The following is a 17,995-nucleotide window of genomic DNA, read 5'->3' on the forward strand; positions in this document are numbered from 1 at the left end:
AATAATTAAATCGCACACTTCTTCTCACACCATATATTAAAAATATATATATATTAAAATATATCACTGACCTAAATATAGAAGCTAAAAATTAAAAATAAAATTCTTAGAAGAAAAAATGGAAATGAATATTTGTGACTTTGTGTTAAGCAAAGTAAAGGTGTCATATTAGATATGACTCTAAAAATACAGGTGCCAAAAACAAAACAAAACAAAAACCAGTTAGATAAGTTGAACTTCATCAAAGTTCAAAATTATGATTCAAAGAAAACATAAGAAAGTGGAAAAGTCACCCATGGAATGGGAGAATTTATGTGCAAATTATATATCTAATAACAGATTTCAATCTAAAATATAAAAGAGAAATAACTCACTATTAAGTAGACAAATAATTTAATTTTAAGGACAAGAAATCAGAATAGACAGTTCTCCAAAGAAGATACACAAATGGCTGATACACAAATGAAAAGATGTTCAACATCACTAACCATTTTTAAAATAAAAATTAAAACCAGAATGAGATACTACTCAATATACACCAAAATGGCTATAAAAAAGAAAGAAAGAAAAATAAGTGTTGGCAAGGATGTAGAGAAACTGGAATCTTTAAACACTGCTGGTACACCTGCTTTGAAAAGCAGTTTGGTGATTCCTCAGAAGCTTAGACATAGAATTCCCATATGACCCAGAAATTGTACTCCTAGATACATACCCAAGAAAATCTAAAAACAAGTGTTCAAACAAATATGTTTACTAGGTTATTTATAGTGGTATATACATAAAAAAGCATATTATTCAGCCATAAAAAATGAAGTTCAGATGCATATTTTAAAATGATCACACTTGAAAACATTATGCTAATTTTAAAAATCCAAACACAAAATGCCACATATTGTATAATTGAATTTATAGAAAATGTTAAGAAAAGGCAATTCTATAGATTCAGAAATTAGGTGGTTGCTAAGGGCTGGGTGGAGTAGAGAATGAGGAGGGAATGCTTAATGAATACAGTGTTTCTTTTGGGGGGATATGAAAACGTTCTAAAATGGATGTTCATGATGGTTATAGTACATTGTAAATATACTAAAAGTCATTGTATTATATATTTTATACGTTTGAATTATGTTGTATGTGAATTATATGGTAAGGAAGGAAGAAAGGAAGGAAGGAAGGGAGGGAGGGAATAGAGAGAAGTGGGTAAGAAAGAAAGGAAGGGTATAAAGGAAAGAAGGAAAGGAAGGGAGAAAGGGAAGAAAAAAGGAAGAAAAAGAAGAAAATAAAGAAGGTAACATAACATTGGTCCTTGTTTGATGTCTGAGACTTAAATGGTAAACAGTTCCTTATATTGATAAATATAGCACAATTCCCTATGTAAGTATGATTAATTATACCTAGGTTGTGCAAATGCTTTCCTTCTGGGAGTCCAGAATTTTAGTATGTACTATGCAGAAGCTGCTGAAGTGATCAGCATTCAATAATAATCTGAGAACTGTTTTTGCTTCCCTGGGCCAAAACATCGCACACATATTGTTACATTTTCATTGCTGGGAGAAGGGCTCTGTATAACCACTTACAGGGGAGTGAATAAGGAAGTCTATATGTGACTCGTCTTCTGCCTTATTTCCTTATGATGTGACTGTGGGAAACTTACTGTTCCATTTGAACAAATTTTTTTTTTTTTACAGAGAGAGTCAGAGAGAGGAACAGACAGACAGACAGCTGTCACTGCTGCAGCAGCCACACTACTCGCATCTTAATCCTTTAATTGCTAAACTTACTGCAAGGTGTTTGAGTAGACTTGAATGAAAGAGAATAAAAAGGAGAGGGTGCTTTAACAAATAGCTTTGTGCTTTGAAGCTTCTGGGTGCATGATATAAATTAATGTAAAATGTTATACGCTTATAATTTCATAAATGTTAAAGAGAAAGCTGTATACACACATATGCAATTTAGTGGGATACAACTTTCTTGCTTTTTACTGCTTGTGGCGTGTTGAAATTTAAACCGGGTTTTGGAAACAAAGAGATTCTCTCTAAGTGATTGTTTTTGCTATGATTTTTTGCCTACCAGAGTTTCTGGGAAAAGGGAGACAATATAAAAGGAGATGTAATCTTTAAATGGAGCTACACCTTTAAAGTTTTAGAAAGTAATTTTTGTTTACTAATGAGCTCTGGTGAAATTAGGTGAATTACCCCTAAGAGACATGGTTTTTTTCCTTGGTGTTCATGTTTTAGAGTGGGTCCATGAGAATTCTAAGACTGACAGGATAAATGGGCTTAGGCAAACTTTGCTTTGGTCTTTGACTTGGAACACAACGTCTGGCCCTACTATATCTGGGTCTTGATGCTCCTGAGGAAAAGCTACTGTCTTTTTGGGATCCTGCATTCTCAAATCTTAATTTTCCTAATATGACATTAAACTTAGGCCCTTTGATGTTTGCTATGGACTGTTTTCATCTCAGCAAGATATGTGCAGAACTGAAAGCAGGCACGGGTTCAACAAATAGAACTCAGACTCTTGGACCTTTACAGATTTAGGATTCCCCTCTATTAGCCCATAAATGGTGATATTATGGATACTGAGCAGACTAACTGGGTCACTGGCAAATGCCCATGGGAAAGTGCTTGTTCTCTCATGAGGCCATCTAAAATCGACCTGTTCATAGGCTCTACATTTCTGACACAGAAAACTGCACTGCTAAATTGTGTTTCCTGAGGAGACTGCAAGTCAGGGGAGGGCACATCACCAGCACAGTGACCCTTGTACCTACTCCCGATAGATTGGACTTTCATCCTCAGCTCAGGGAGGCCTCATGCTATAGATCTGTGTTCTTTGGTTTCTGGATTAGCTGCAATTTGCAACAATGGACTCATAGCCTCATCATTCTCCTCATACATATAACTTAGTAAAGCAATTTAATTATCCAATGCAGTTATCCCCAAAAATGAGTTGGTCTTTTCTTGGGTGTCTACTGGATAGATGGCTAGAATAAAATGGGTGCGAAGGTAGTGCCATTTTGAAAAACAAAATTCAAAATTCAAAATTTATCCCATTTCCTGAGCATGATGTGTCTTTCTAGTTAAATTGTATAAATATATAATTACATAAAAAAGGATTTTGTATTTCTTACATGCAGCTTTTCTAAATGCAAAATCTTTGTGAGATTTTGGAATAATAATAAAGTAAAGTTTTGAAATCTGAATAAGATACATTAATTTTATAACAACAGAGGAAATACAAAAACCTAGCACTTGGGAAGGTACAGGGGAGGAGTAGGGCATTAAAAATATTGGCTTTTCAAAACTGCTCCTAGAAGCTTTCCCTTCCACCTAAAGAAAAAACACTCTATGCTTTTTTCCTAAACTGCTGCAATAATTTGAATTCAAATTGACTGTAGAGATTACTGTCATATCAGACATTGTGAACAGTGAAGACTGGGAAGAAGCCTGAGAGAGCTAGTACATTTTCCACGTGAAAAACCTCCACATGTAGTCCAAGCACATGAGGTGAATAAAATAATGTCATAGACAAGCAAAACTGTTGGGAACTTATATCCTTTTAGAAAATCCTTCTGAAACCATTAACCTCTTAGGACAGAAGGCCCTGTAGCAGGAGGCCACAGAGGGTCCTGTTTACCTACACTGCCTGACTGATGTATGCCATGGTTGGAAAATATATATTTTATTCTCTCTCTCTCTCTTTCTCTTTTTCTTGCTCTCTCTCTCTTTCTCTCTTTCTCCCTCCTCTCTGCCCTATACTCTGTAAATAACCATATCTATATATTTCATTTGAATCCTTTCAATATTTATTTTACAAAGTACTACAAATATATGTATACATTATATACTTATATTTTATTATTTCTTATATAAAATATAGAACACTACTTGCATTTTTTGTTCTTGTTTTATTTTGTCTTTACTTGACAGATATATTTAGGAGATCTTTCAAGTACATAGAGAGCTTCTTCATTTTTAAAAATCTTCATAGTATTTAAATGTAGTCATTTATGTTCATTTCGTCTATTACTATTGTAAACAACATTGTAAGGAATAACCTAGAATATATCTCATTTTGTCTGTGTACAATCAAAGTAGTGGAGTAAATTCCCAGAATTGAGATTAATGATCAAAAATAAATATATCTGCAATGTTGACATGCATTGCCAAATAGTCTTCTAGGGAGGGTCTGCCATTTTATGATCTTAATAACAGTTTATGAAATTGTCTATTGTAAAATTTTTAGATTAGTTTGGAAACTAAGAGGTTAAAAATAAGATCTTGAGTAATTTTATTTTTTACTTTTAATATGAGTGTTGAAACATATTTTCATATATTTAAGAGCCATTTGTGTGTGTGTGAATTATCTGACCATAGCCTTTTTTTTGTCAGAGTTCTTCAGAGAAACAATAGAAAGTATGTGTGTGTATTTATATCTATCTATATCTATGTCATCTATATCTATATCATCTGTATCCATATATCTATGTCTATATATATTATCTGTCTATATCTGTATCTCTAAAGAGATTTTAAGGTATTGGCTTGTACAATTGTGGGACTGGAAAGTCTGAAATTCGCTGAGTAGGCCAGTAGACTGGCACACTAGAAAAGAGTTGATATTGCAGCTCAAGAGCAAAGGAAGTCTGGAGGCATAATCTCCTTTTCTTCAGAGGACTTCAGCTATATTTTCTATTGAAATCTTTAAATGATTAGGTGAGGCTTAGCCTTGGATTTACTCTAAGTTTTCTCGTTTAAATGTTAATATTATCTTCCCATTTTTTTATTGGATTGTTTGTTTGTTTGTTGTTGAGTTTTATGAGTTCTTTGTATATTTTGGATATTAGGCCCTTATCTGACCTGTTGTTTGAAAATATCATTTCCCATTTACTTGGCTGTCTGTTTACTTTGTTGTCAGTTTCTCTTGCTGAACAAAAACTTCTTAGTCTGATGTAGTCCCATTCATTAATTTTTGCCTTCACTTCTCTTGCCTTTGGAGTTAAATTCATAAAATGCTCTTTAAAACCAAGGTCCATGAGTTTAGAACCTATGTCTTCTTCTATGTACTTTATTGTTTCAGGTCTTATATTTAGATCTTTGATCCATTTTGAATTAATTTTAGTACAAGGGGACAAACTGTAGTCCAGTTTCATTCTTTTGCATGTGGCTTTCCAGTTTTCCCAGAACCATTTGTTGAAGAGGCTTTCTTTTATCCATTGTGTGTTGTTGGCCCCTTTATCAAAAATTATTTGACCATATATATGTGGTTTTATTTCTGGGCTTTCTATTCTGTTCCATTGGTCTGAGTGTCTATTTTTCGCCAATACCATGCTGTTTTGATTGTCGTGGCCCTATAATATAGTTTGAAGTCAGGTATTGTAATGCCCCCAGCTTCATTCTTTTTCTTTAGGATTGCTTACAATCAAATAAATAAATGGGAAGAGGACATGAAAGACACTTCTCCCAGGAAGAAATACAAATGTCCAACAGATATATGAAAAGATGCTCATCTTCTTTAGTTATTAGAGAAATGCAAATCAAAACTGCAATGAGATACCACCTCACACCTGTTAGATTAGCTATTATTAACAAGGCAGGTAATAGCAAATGTTGGAGAGGCTGTGGAGGGAAAGGAACCCTCATTCACTGTTGGTGGGAATGTAAAGTAGTACAACCATTATGGGAGAAAGTATGGTGCTTCCTCAAAAAACTGAAAATAGAACTACCTTATGACCCAGCAATCCCTCTGCTGGGTATATACCTCAAAAACTCAGAAACATTGATACGTAAAGACACATGTAGCCCCATGTTCATTGCAGCATTGTTCACATTGGCCAGGACATGGATACAACCAAAAAGTCCTTCAATAGATGACTGGATAAAGAAGATGTAGCACATATACACTATTCAATACTACTCAGCCATAAGAAATGATGATACTGGATCATTTACAGCAAAATGGCGGGATCTTGATAACATTATACGGAGTGAAATAAGTAAATCAGAAAAAACCAGGAACTGCATTATTCCATACGTAGGTGGGATATAAAATCGAGACTAAGAGACATTGATAAGAATGTGGTGGTTCAGGGGGTGGGGGGAGAGGGAGAGGGAAAAGGGGAGGGGGAGAGGCATAAAGAAAACTAGATAGAAGGTGACGGAGGACAATCTGACTTTGGGTGATGGGTATGCAACATAATTGATTGACAATATAACCTGGGCATGTTTTCTTTGAACATATGTACCCTGATTTATTGATGTCAATCTAGTAAAATTAATTAAAAAAATAAAAAATAAAAAGAAATAAAAAGAAAAAAAGAAAACAGTGACAGTAAAATCCATAGGAGCTCTATGAAAATGAAAAATAAAGAACTGAAAAAAAATAAATGTTAATATTATCTAAAAATAATTTCAGAGAGATCTAGAACATCTGGGTCTGTAACCTACATAAGTTAACACATAAAACTAACTATCAAATCCTTTTTTTTTAAAGGGTCATTGGTCTTATTTTACCAATTTTAAGGTGGGCTTCAATCCAGTTTATTAGAAGTTTTTTCATGTCTGATATAGGTCCTTCTCAAATAATGTTAGTCTCATAATGTTTAGTAAAACAATTTTAATTGACTTTTATTGGGGTGACACTGGTTAACATAATTATACAGGTTTTAGGTGCCCGATTATACAGCACATCTCTGTATGCTGTATTGTGTGTTCACCCCCCCATGTCCAGTCTTAGTCCATTACCATTTATCCTACTATACCATCCTTCACCTTCCCCCAATAAAACAAGTTCTTTAACAGCTTTATTACTGTATGCTTGTTTTTCAAGACCATAGCTATGGTGCAATGGAACATGTATGACTGGTGAGCCATGACCATCACTGATTTTCTGCCTTCATAGTCAATCATTAATTTAATTTTCAGGTCAGTCACTTGACATGGCTTCTTAGTGGCAACATTAGAAAAAGATTTTGTATGGCTAGGGGCCATGATGAATAAAAAAAACCACTTGATTAAGTCAAACACAAAAGAAAATGATACAATCAAGAGATAGGATCAAAGCAAAATGTATGAGGCTGCTGTCATGTAATGTGGCATGCTGTTCTACAGAATAGTTTTTTTTAATAATTAGAAGGAATACACTCTAATAAACATGAAATGTATAGTATAGTAATATATAAACTAGTAACGTAGTCATTCATTATCGTTATCAAGTATTATGGTTTTATGTATTGTATATAATTGTGTGTGCTATAGTTTTATATAAGACTGGCAGTGTAGTAAGTTTGTTTATACCAGTTTGTTTACAAACAAGTGAGTAATGTGTTGTGCTACCATGTTACAATGGTTATGACATCACTAAATACAAAATTTTCAGCTTTATTATATTCTCATGGGACCACCATTGTATATGCAGTCATTGACTGAAATGTCATTATGCAGCACATAACTGTATTGTTTTTCAGTTTAGTTATTGTATACCTTAGCTCCATGATTTCTACTTGGTACCTTCTCATATTTTCTATCTCTCTGTTAAAATTCTTACTATGCTCATGTGTTGTTCTCCTGAGCTTGGTGAGCACCTTGTGCCATTATTTTTATTTATTTATTTATTTATTTATTTTTATTTATTTTTTTACAGAGAAAGAGAGAGAGTCAGAGAGAGGGATAGACAAGGACAGACAGACAGGAACAGGGAGAAATGAGAAGCATCCATCACCAGTTTTTTGTTGCAACACCTTAGTTGTTCATTGATTGCTTTTTCATATGTGCCTTGACCACGGGCCTTCAGCAGACTGACTAACCCTTTACTTGAGCCAGCAACCTTGGGTCCAAGCTGGTGAGCTTTTTGCTCAAGCCAGATGAGCCTGCACTCAAGCTGGCGACCTCTAGGTCTCGAACCTGGGTCCTCCGCATCCCAGTCCGACACTCTATCCACTGCGCCACTGACTGGTCAGGCCTTGTGGCATTATTTTTAAATCTTTATCAGATAAATAACTTATCTTTGTTTTATTCAGGGTTTTTTTCTGAAGTTCAGTTTTATTCTTTTGTTTAGAACATATTCCTGCCTGACCTGTGGTGGCGCAGTGGATAAAGCGTTGACCTGGAATGCTGAGGTCACCGGTTCAAAACCCTGGGCTTGCCTGGTCAAGGCATATATGGGAGTTGATGCTTCCTGCTCCTCCCCCCTTTCTCTCTCTCTCTCTCTCTCTCTCTCTCTCTCTCTCTTCCACTCTAACTCTCTCTCCTCTCTAAAATGAATAAATAAATAAATAAAATTAAAAAAAAGAACATATTCCTTTCTTCATTTTGTTTGACTGTCTGTGTTGGTTCCTATACATTGAATAAAACAACCTCATATCCCAGTCTTAAAGGAGGGGCCTTGTGTATTAGGTAACCATTATGGTTCTATCCTGCCCTAGCTCTCAAACCTTTTGATTGTCTAATCAACCTACTTTATTTTAATTGCTCCCACTAGTTTAAGGTGTATGAAGACGTGTCAGTGCCCCAAAAGAGAGGGTCTCAGTCAGTACCCAGATTTAGGCTGATCAGAAGTCAGTTCCTCAGGCAATATCATTCAAATTATGCAAATATACCTCTTTCAGGAAAAAACTGAGAGATAGACATTTCTGTCTGCTTCCTCTGTGCTGAGCTGTTGGGTGATAGCCAGTTAAGAACAGTTTTCTTTCTTCATTGAAGTCCTGTTTTACTCATGAATATAAACCCCACTAGTCACTAAAGTCATAAAATCAAGAGGCAACCTAGGGGCAACAGCCATAATACCCAGGTCCCCAGATATATAACAAGGATGACAGATAGGTGTACAAATCCTCTTCTGGATATACTGAGACTCTTGGAGTGAGGCAAATAAAGAGTGCAAAGATAATATCCACTCACCAGGGTCTCTGGAGAGTATTAGTGCTGGACCTTATTTGTGTGTTTAATTAGAAACCTGTACTTCATGTTTCACTTAGAAAGGTATGCTAATGGGCCTTTTCACAAACTAAGATCCTCATATCCTTGCCTCTGTTGTACCTTGTAAATGGTAGCCAATTAATTCTTTCTCAGTTTGTTACAGTCCTGTGAGACTTATGAGCATAAGTCTAGCTGAGTATCAGAGCCAAGCAATCTAGAGCTATTCTCTCAAGGGCAGCCACAAAAATTTGGGTGCCAGACAGGGTACAAACTCCTTTCAGACAGATACCAGTGTGCTGAAGCAAGGCAGAAAGAGAGAGTAAAGATTGCGTCTGTTTTACTTAATTCCCTCCAAAGACTCCGGTAAGCTCCTAGAAGTGTACCAAACCAGAAGCCTTTCCCTAAAGTAGAACCTCCAGGACAAGCAAATAGAGCTCTTTCACAGAAAAACTGGGGGTATGATCAGTTTGCATATGTAGTGAGTGCACCCTGAGTATGGTAGTCTGCCAACTAATGTCACTCTGACTTTTAAAGTCCCATGGGAATCAGAAAGGCAATCTGCCCTGTCCTCCAGAACAAAATGATCAAGGGGCATCCCCTGGGTGGCAGCCACAAAAAAAAAAAGAAAGAAAGAAAAAAAGAAAAGAAAAAGGGTCATCATCCGTAAGAACCAGTTCAACAAACATATAATAAATTTCCCCATCCAGGAGATACTGATGTTCTAGAATGCAGCATAGAGAAACATAACATGTAGCTCCCTGGCTGGAGTGAGGCAGAGGGTGAATGAAAAGATGACACTCACCAATAAAATAGAAAAAAAAATAGCAAAAGTAAAGGAACTAAAGAAAACAAAAAAGAAGAGAAAAAAGAAGTAAAAAGATGGTGCTCACTGAATTTAACAAAGCCGCAGAAGATGGCAACCATTGGCTGGGGCATAAAAATGACCCTCACTGGTACAGCCACTATGGGAAAAGTGTGGCAGTTCCTTAAAAAACATAGAAATATTTTCAAAGAAATTAAAAACATTAATTTAAAAACAAATATTCACTCCTTTGTTTACTGTAGTGTTATTTACAATAGTCAATATATGGAAGTAACCTATGTATGCATCACTAGATGAGTGAAGAAAGAAGGTATAGACCTGTATATAAACAATGGAATATTACTGGGTCATAAAAAAGAATGACCTCTTAGCATTTGTTACAACATAGATGAACCAAGAGAATACTATGCTGAATGAAATAAGTCAGAAAAAGTCAAATGTCATATAATTTTACATATATGTGAAATCTAAAAAAATGAATACACAAACAAGAAACAGACTCATAGATACAGAGAACAGACTAAGGGTTGCCAGATGGGATGAGGGAAGGTGAGGAAGCTAGGTGAAGGAAGTGAAAGGATTAAGGAGCTACAAAATAGTCATGGGGATGTAATATACAGCATAAGGAATGCAGTTAATAATATTGTGCCTAACTGGTGGTGGTGCAATGGATAGAGCATTGACCTGTGACACTGAGGTCCCAGGTTTGAAACCCTGAGGTTGTGGACTTAAGCATGGGCTCATCCAGCTTGAATGCAGCCTTGCCAGCTTGAGTGTGGGGTTGGCGGTTTGAATGTGGAATCATTGATATGATCCCATGTTCACTGGCTTATGCCCAAAGGTCACTGGTTTCAGCAAGGGCTCACTGGATTGGCTGGAGTCCCTGGTCAAGACATGTATGAGATGCAATCAATAAACAACTAAAGTGGCTCAACTATGAGTTGATGCTTCTCATCTCAGTCCCTTCCTTTCTCTCTCTCAAAACATATATATAGTAATAATTATGTATGTTGCCAGGTGGGTACTAGAATTAGCAAGATCACTTCATAAATTATATAATTGTCTAATTACTGTATTGTGCACATGAAAAAATATAAAGTAGTATTGAATATCAACTGTAGTTGAAAAAAAGGATGGCACTCACTGTACAGGAAAAAAGAGAGAGAGAGAGAAAAATAAGACAGAACTCACTGGAATTGGTGAATCTTTGCACAAAACCTTTTAGAGTCATTTTTCAGTTTGCCACAGACCACAGGATCTTGTGCAAGTGAGCTCCGTTGGTCCTCAAAGTCAGATGTTAGGGAGGGACTCATCTCTCAGATTCTGTTCTTAAATGTCAGGATACCTGTTATGAGGTAAAAACCCTTTGCTCCTCAAGGAGAATCTTGGGGTTTTGAGTTCCCTCGCAATAACAGTTCACCATGACAGGGGCGGATTTTATGGCAAAATGGTGTCCTAGCCTCTCCTATTTACTTTGATGTGTTTTTCTTGTTTTCTTTCCTTCTTCCTTTCTTTCTTTCTTTCTCTTTCTTTCTTTCTTTCTTTCTTTCTTTCTTTCTTTCTTTCTTTCTTTCTTTCTTTCTTTCTTTCTTTCTTTCTTTCTTTCTTTCTTTCTTTCTTTCTTTCTTTCCCTTCTTTCTTTCTTTCCTTCTTTCTTTCCTTCCTTCCTTCCTCCCTCCCTCCCTCCCTCCCTCCCTCCCTCCCTCCCTCTTTCTTTCTTTCTTCCTTTCTTCCTTTCTTTCTTTTTAGTTTTTTTTTTCTTTTTCTTTTACTATCTGACATATAGGAGCTGTTTGGTTTTTCTTTGGCTTGTTTTTCAGAGGAAAATTTTCCACACATATCTATAGGTTCACTGTGACCATGACAATTGTATGTTCAGAATACTTCTACATCAACATCTTGAACCACTCCCACCTCGATTTTACTTTATTTTTATTTTTATTTTTTTGTGGCAGAAACAGAGAGAGACAGAGAGAGGGACAGATAGGGACAAACAGGAAGGGAGAAAGATGAGGAGCATCAACTCTTTGTCGCGGTACTTTAGTTGTTCATTGATTGCTTTCTCATATGTGCATCAACCAAGGGGCTACAGCAGACCAAGTGACCCCTTGCTCAAACCAACAATGTTGGGCTCAAGCTGGTGAACCTTCCTCAAACCAGATGAACCCATGCTCAAGCTAGCGACCTCGGGGTTGCAAACCTGGGTCCTCTGCATCCCAGTCCGATGCTTTATTCACTGCACCACCACCTAGTCAGCCTCCCCACCCCATTTTAAAAGCCATATACATTTAAGATTTTGAAGACAGGTCAAAAAAATAAAATTTTAATATATTAATTCTACAAACCTAGAAGATCTATAAATTAAGTTTTGAAGGATCTGGAAATAATTCTTTATAAAAATAGTTTGTTTTTTTATTTATTCATTTTTAAAGAGGAGAGAGGGCGAGAGAGAGACAGAAAGAGAGAGAGAGAGAGAGAGAGAGAGAAGAGGGGAGGAGCTGGAAGCATCAACTCCCATATGTGCCTTGACCAGGCAAGCCCAGGGTTTCGAACCGGCGACCTCAGCATTTCCAGGTCGACGCTTTATCCACTGCGCCACCACAGGTCAGGCTAAAAATAGTTTTAATGCTACATTTTTGTTAAACTGGGACTTGGAGCATTTTTTATATCATCGACGCTTTATCCACTGCACCACCACAGGTCAGGCTAAAAATAGTTTTAATGCTACATTTTTGTTAAACTGGGACTTGGAGCATTTTTTATATCATTTTACCTGTGATATCATAGATAAATGAGAGACTGGTATGCACTCCAATGGTGGGATTCAAATAATTTAATAACCGCTCTCTGCCCTAGTGACCATTTTAATTATAAAACAATGAGACACGGAAAGGTAGTTCATTGTTTTGTGCATTTAATATTTAAATAAGAACAATAAAAGAGGTACACAAAAGTAGAGTATAAGAAAGAGTTTTAAAATACTAATGAAACAAGTATTAAATAATACTTGACAAAAAGCAATAAAACTTAGTTAAGATATTTCCATATTACTTTGTGATTGGAGTCTTCAGTTGCAATTTTTTTTTTCACTTATGGATAGAATGAACATTACCACGAGCACTTAAAATACACTGTTGTGGCCCTGGCCATTTTGCTCAGTGGTAGAGCAACAGCCTGGCATGTGGATGTCCTGGGTTTGATTCCTTGTCAGGTCACAAAAGAGAAGTGCCTAACTTTTTCTCCACTCCACCCTTCTTGCTTCTCTCTCTTCCCCTCCTGTAGCCATGATTCAATTGGAGCAAGTTAGCCTTTGGCACTGAGAATGGCTCCATGGCCTCCACCTCAGACGATAAGAAGATCTCGGTTGCTGAGCAACAGAACAACATCCCAGATGGGCAGAGCATCGCCCCCTAATTGGCTTGCCGGGTGGATCCTCTCTGGGTGCATGCAGGAGTCTATATCTCTGCCTTCCTTCCTCTCACTGAGTTAAAAAATAAAAAATATGCTGTTACGCAGAGGAACTTGAAAAAACAGTAAGGGATATAAATTTGTGATTTCCGCATTGGGCAGCTGCCCAGATGCCCACCTCAGAGAGAACCCTGATTACAAGTTCCATTTTAACAACTGATTCGCTGAACTCAACAAAAAATTGGGTATCGATTCTGCTGAACTGGTGCAAAACGACTGAATCCCATCCCTGATTCACTCTTATTCAAATGTAGCAAATAGCACCGTACTTCCAATGCAATTGCAGGTTTCTTCTGCAATTCTTTGGAGCAATGAGTTTTTGGACTCCCCACTTTCCCTACTTCAATAAGAGCCATTCATGCCTCTGTCCTAACACCTCTGAGTACTTATTAGGTGTGATAAACAAACAAACAAATAAACAGAAGGAAAAAAAAACCTGGCAGAATGTTCACCGCAGAACTCCTTGTATAAATGCAGATAAAAATATCTTAGAAGTTGGTCAGTACAGTTCTATTCTTTCACATCGCAAATCTTCACTTGGTTGGTAACAGGCAGATAGAAATGGGTTATAACTCTTAAATTTAGGATAATTTTGTTCAGAGATAGATTAAGACTGTTGCTGTAAAGCATGACAGAAGACCTTGCACCAGAACTTTTTTCCTAAAAGATGACAATCAACGTGTGAAGAAAAGACAAAACCCATCCCAGCCACCATGACCCTCCAGCCAGGGGTGATATAGCTCTTTGAACCTAACATATAGCAAGGCTACAGGGCGCTGGCCCTCCGAGCCAACATTGGCCTCCCATTCCTTCAGTTGCAGCCTGTAGCTTGGAGGAAATATTGTTCCCGGGAAGTGGTCTCTCCAGCAGCTTCCTTGCAAAGTTCAGGAGCGCCACCATATGGCTCCAGCAGAGTCCGCTGCAGTTGGCAAGTATGCTGCCCTACATGTACAATTTGCGCCACCTGCTTGATATGGGTCCAGTGTAGCCTCGGTAGGTAGCAGAATGAGAGGGCTAGGTGAGTCCCTGTGCATGGGCAGATATTAAGCACTATGCCGCGGCCACGCGCAGGAATGGCGGACTTACTGATGGTGATCTCACGGAAGGCGCTCACACGGACGCCGCGCACATGGATGCAGCACACACAGACACCGCGCACACGGATGCCGCGCACATGGATGGTGCATGCAAGCATGGAATATGCACGGATGGCAGGCACTTGGATGATGCCTGCTGTGGTGCCCAGCTCCCTGTTGTACTCCAGGTAGTTGATCCGCAGCCGTGCTGTGTGCTCTTTCAACCCCTCTGCCTTGGTCTAGCTATTCTTACTTGTTTAATTTTTCATATGAACTTTAAAATCAACTCTCTAGTCCCACAGTGAAAATAATAACATTTGGTATTTTAATTGGGACTGTAACGTACTTTAAATTAGGTTAGTGAAAATTGTGTTGAATCTTATTTATATAGTATGTCTTTCAATTTTGTTCATGTCTATTTTTGAGTCGTCTAGGAGTGTTTTAAAATTAATTTTCTTTAAAAACTTGTAATCCATTTCATTTTCCATATGTAATTTATTTTTTTATAATTGTAAATTAGATTATTTCATTTTATACATTCTAGCTAGTTTTTGTTTACGTATATGAAGACTGAAGTTTTATTTATTTACTTTATATTATTGTTCATGGTGGTCATCTAACATACTATCTTTGGTTTTCCTGGTATACAAATAAAAACATTAATGGCGATAATTCACCTTTGTATTTTCTAAATTAGTATCTCTGGTTTTCTTTCCTAGTTAGATTTAGTTGTTTGACCTCAGTACAATGTTCAGGAGGAATAATGACCCTAATACAATGTTCAGTAGGAATTGTGATAATGAATATCTTGGCTTTAGTCTTCAGTGGAGATGCCTTCACTGTGTCCACATTAAAAATGAAGCTTGCCTTCTTGACTGGGGCCATATAAAATTACAGTAAGGAAGTAAGCATCAATTTCTATTTTAGTGAGTGTCTTTTTATTTCAACTAGGAATGATATTAAATTTTTCATCTTTTAGACAAAAGTTTATGCATTGTTTTCTCTCTTTAAAGTTATTGGTATGTTAAGATTTTCCTTATTTATCTTTTATTTTTAATGTTTAGAAGTGTGTTTTCGTTCTTTTCCCTTTATTGTTATACAATATTTTAAACTCTGAATTTTCTCTAATCTATTTTAGCTGTATTGCATTGATTATGAAATATAGTATTTTTGTTTTCATTATTTTTTCAAAATTTTACACCTTCTGTTTGTACATATCCTTTGACCTAAAGACTGAATGAGAGGTATATGTATCCATTTTTTCAGATGGAAGAGGAGTCTTTTGTTTCTCAATCTGTTTTTAATTTTATAATATCGTAATAAAATATTTGTACCATAGGTGTCACTTAAGAATTTATTCATGTTGTCTTTGTAAAAAATTATAGGATCAATTTTTCTGGAGCATCTGTGAGAAGCTGAAAAGATGATATGCTCCTTATTATGCAATATTATTGAACTGCTGAGTTCAGTAAATAACCATCAGATTTACCTCGTTTTTATGTTGTTCGGGTATCTTAGCTTATATCCTTACTTATTTTATGTCTACTTGGTGACTTGGTGAATTAAATTTTTCTAATACTAGAGGATTTACATCATACTTGCAGTCCTTCTTTCTTTTAAAATGTTCACCAATGATATTTGAAATCTGCCATCTTGAAAACCTCTTACACCCTCATTCTCCTCTGTAACTCCTGTTTTGTCTTCTTATGAGGTTTTCTATATGGCTTTGCTGGTTTCAGATGCTCTTTTGCAGAATGTACATATCTTTTGAAGCTTTCAATTTTCTTCTGTCACACAGATTCACTGAAAATTAAGTTAATAAGTATTTTTCCCATTCTCATTTTTTCTCTGTCTTGATTCAAGGAAATATATTTGAGAGAGATTCAGAAATAAATATTTTCCTGTAAGAATACTGTATCTGATCATTACCATCTAACTGATTAGAAAACTAAGACTCAGAGAAATTAATAATTTGTCCAGCGTTATATAGCTAGTATATGCCTCTGTGGATTAGGACTTTGTCTAGTGTCTACTTTATTTATTCATTTTTACTTTATTGCTTCCCATACAGACTTCTCCAACTACTACCCACATTTTAAGGTAGGCCTAGAATATACCTCCTTCTTTATGATGCAGGATTTTGAGCTTTTTAATATGCATGTACTTTTTGGATATTGGGAAGCCCTTTTCAGGTGCTTCATACTTTATATTTGCTCTTGGTGTTTCAACCGTTCCTGACTTGGGTTAAATAAACCTTACATTTATTTTATGGGCTGGTACTTTGTACATTTAAGAAATTTCTTCTTTCCATATGTTTTTCCTGATGAAGTAAATCTAGGAATTATGGAAAATAATTTTTAAAATCTCTGCAGGAAGCTAAATGTATGTAGGTCCTTCTCTGGAAATTTATTCAGCTTTCAGAAAATGAGTTGTACTGTATTTTTAAATATTAGACGATGTCAATGTCAGTAATGAGAAAGTTAATATGTTTTAATCAAAGTTACCATAAGAATTATTTCAACTTCATTTAGTATGTCATAATGTCACAATATAATTTTAAAGTTTTACAAGGCAATATCATTTTTAAGATATAACTGCTTATCTGTATTAATTTTTATTGACTTATGAATTTCTTAAGGAAATTGCATATGTCTAATCAGATGTAGAATTTGAAACAGTGCAAATATCAGAATGATGAAATAAACTAACATCACTAGACATGGTGACAATTAGCCCCAGGTATGAAAGATACTAAAAACCATTTATGTTATTCATGAAAAATATAACCTTCTTTTCCCTGACTCAGTAAGAATAAAAAATTGACTATTTGAAGCAGGCCCTCTGTTGTAAGAAAAATGTTTTCTTGGCTTTTTATGTTTGTGATGGGAAGTTTCTCTGATCTAGATTCAGTTCCAGAGCTTTCTATGCAATACATTTTTCCATCTTTTTCTTGGTCTCAATAACTCTCTAGGTTTAATGACCCATTGGAAGCCATCTCCATACTTTTATATATCTCAAATCTAGACAATTGCTACAGTAAATTGGATTTGCCACTTCCAGTTTGAAACTTATGAGTCACTTAGTTAAAAAAAACCAAACCAAACCAAACCAAACAAAACAACAACAACAACAACAACAACAAAAACCCCAAAGAATTGCATGTGCAGAAGTACAAAAATGAACTCTTTGATAGCAACTGTTGGCCCTCTTTATTGATAAGGTGAAAACTTTTGAACATAGGTTTTTTCACATTTTGGGAGACATAAATAGTTTCAAATCCTAACTTGGCCACTTATTAGTTGTGATCTGGGAAAAGTTACCTCACGTCTCTGTATGTCAGTTTTGTCATCTATAAACTTGTGACTGGTGATAGTTATATTTGCTCTGGGGTTATTTTTAGTATTAAAGTTGGAAAGCTTTTGTAATCAAATACACAGTAAAATAATCTTCCTTGCTCTTTTCATCTCCTTTATTTTTTCTCTGCCTCCATTATGACATGTCCTATACTGACCCTAACATTTACATAACATTTATTATGATACTCCCACCCCACCACATTACCTTCCCCTTTGCTCTTTGCTTCTCATGTGTATTCCTTCTCAACAGAGTGTTCTCTTATGTCCCATTCCCATATATCACTGCTGCAAGGTAGGTGGAAAAAGAAATTCGCAAATTGTTAATAAAAATAACAACTCAACTATTTAGCATCTTTG

At 35.9% G+C, this 17,995-nt stretch overlaps 1 pseudogene; it reads left to right on the top strand.

The window, feature by feature from the left end:
* Positions 1-17,995, top strand: part of LOC136386444 (probable ATP-dependent RNA helicase DDX5 pseudogene) — a 93,320-nt pseudogene that overhangs the window by 25,635 nt on the left and 49,690 nt on the right.

This window comes from Saccopteryx leptura, chromosome X (genome assembly GCF_036850995.1).
Source record: "Saccopteryx leptura isolate mSacLep1 chromosome X, mSacLep1_pri_phased_curated, whole genome shotgun sequence".
NCBI classification, from domain to species: domain Eukaryota; kingdom Metazoa; phylum Chordata; class Mammalia; order Chiroptera; family Emballonuridae; genus Saccopteryx; species Saccopteryx leptura.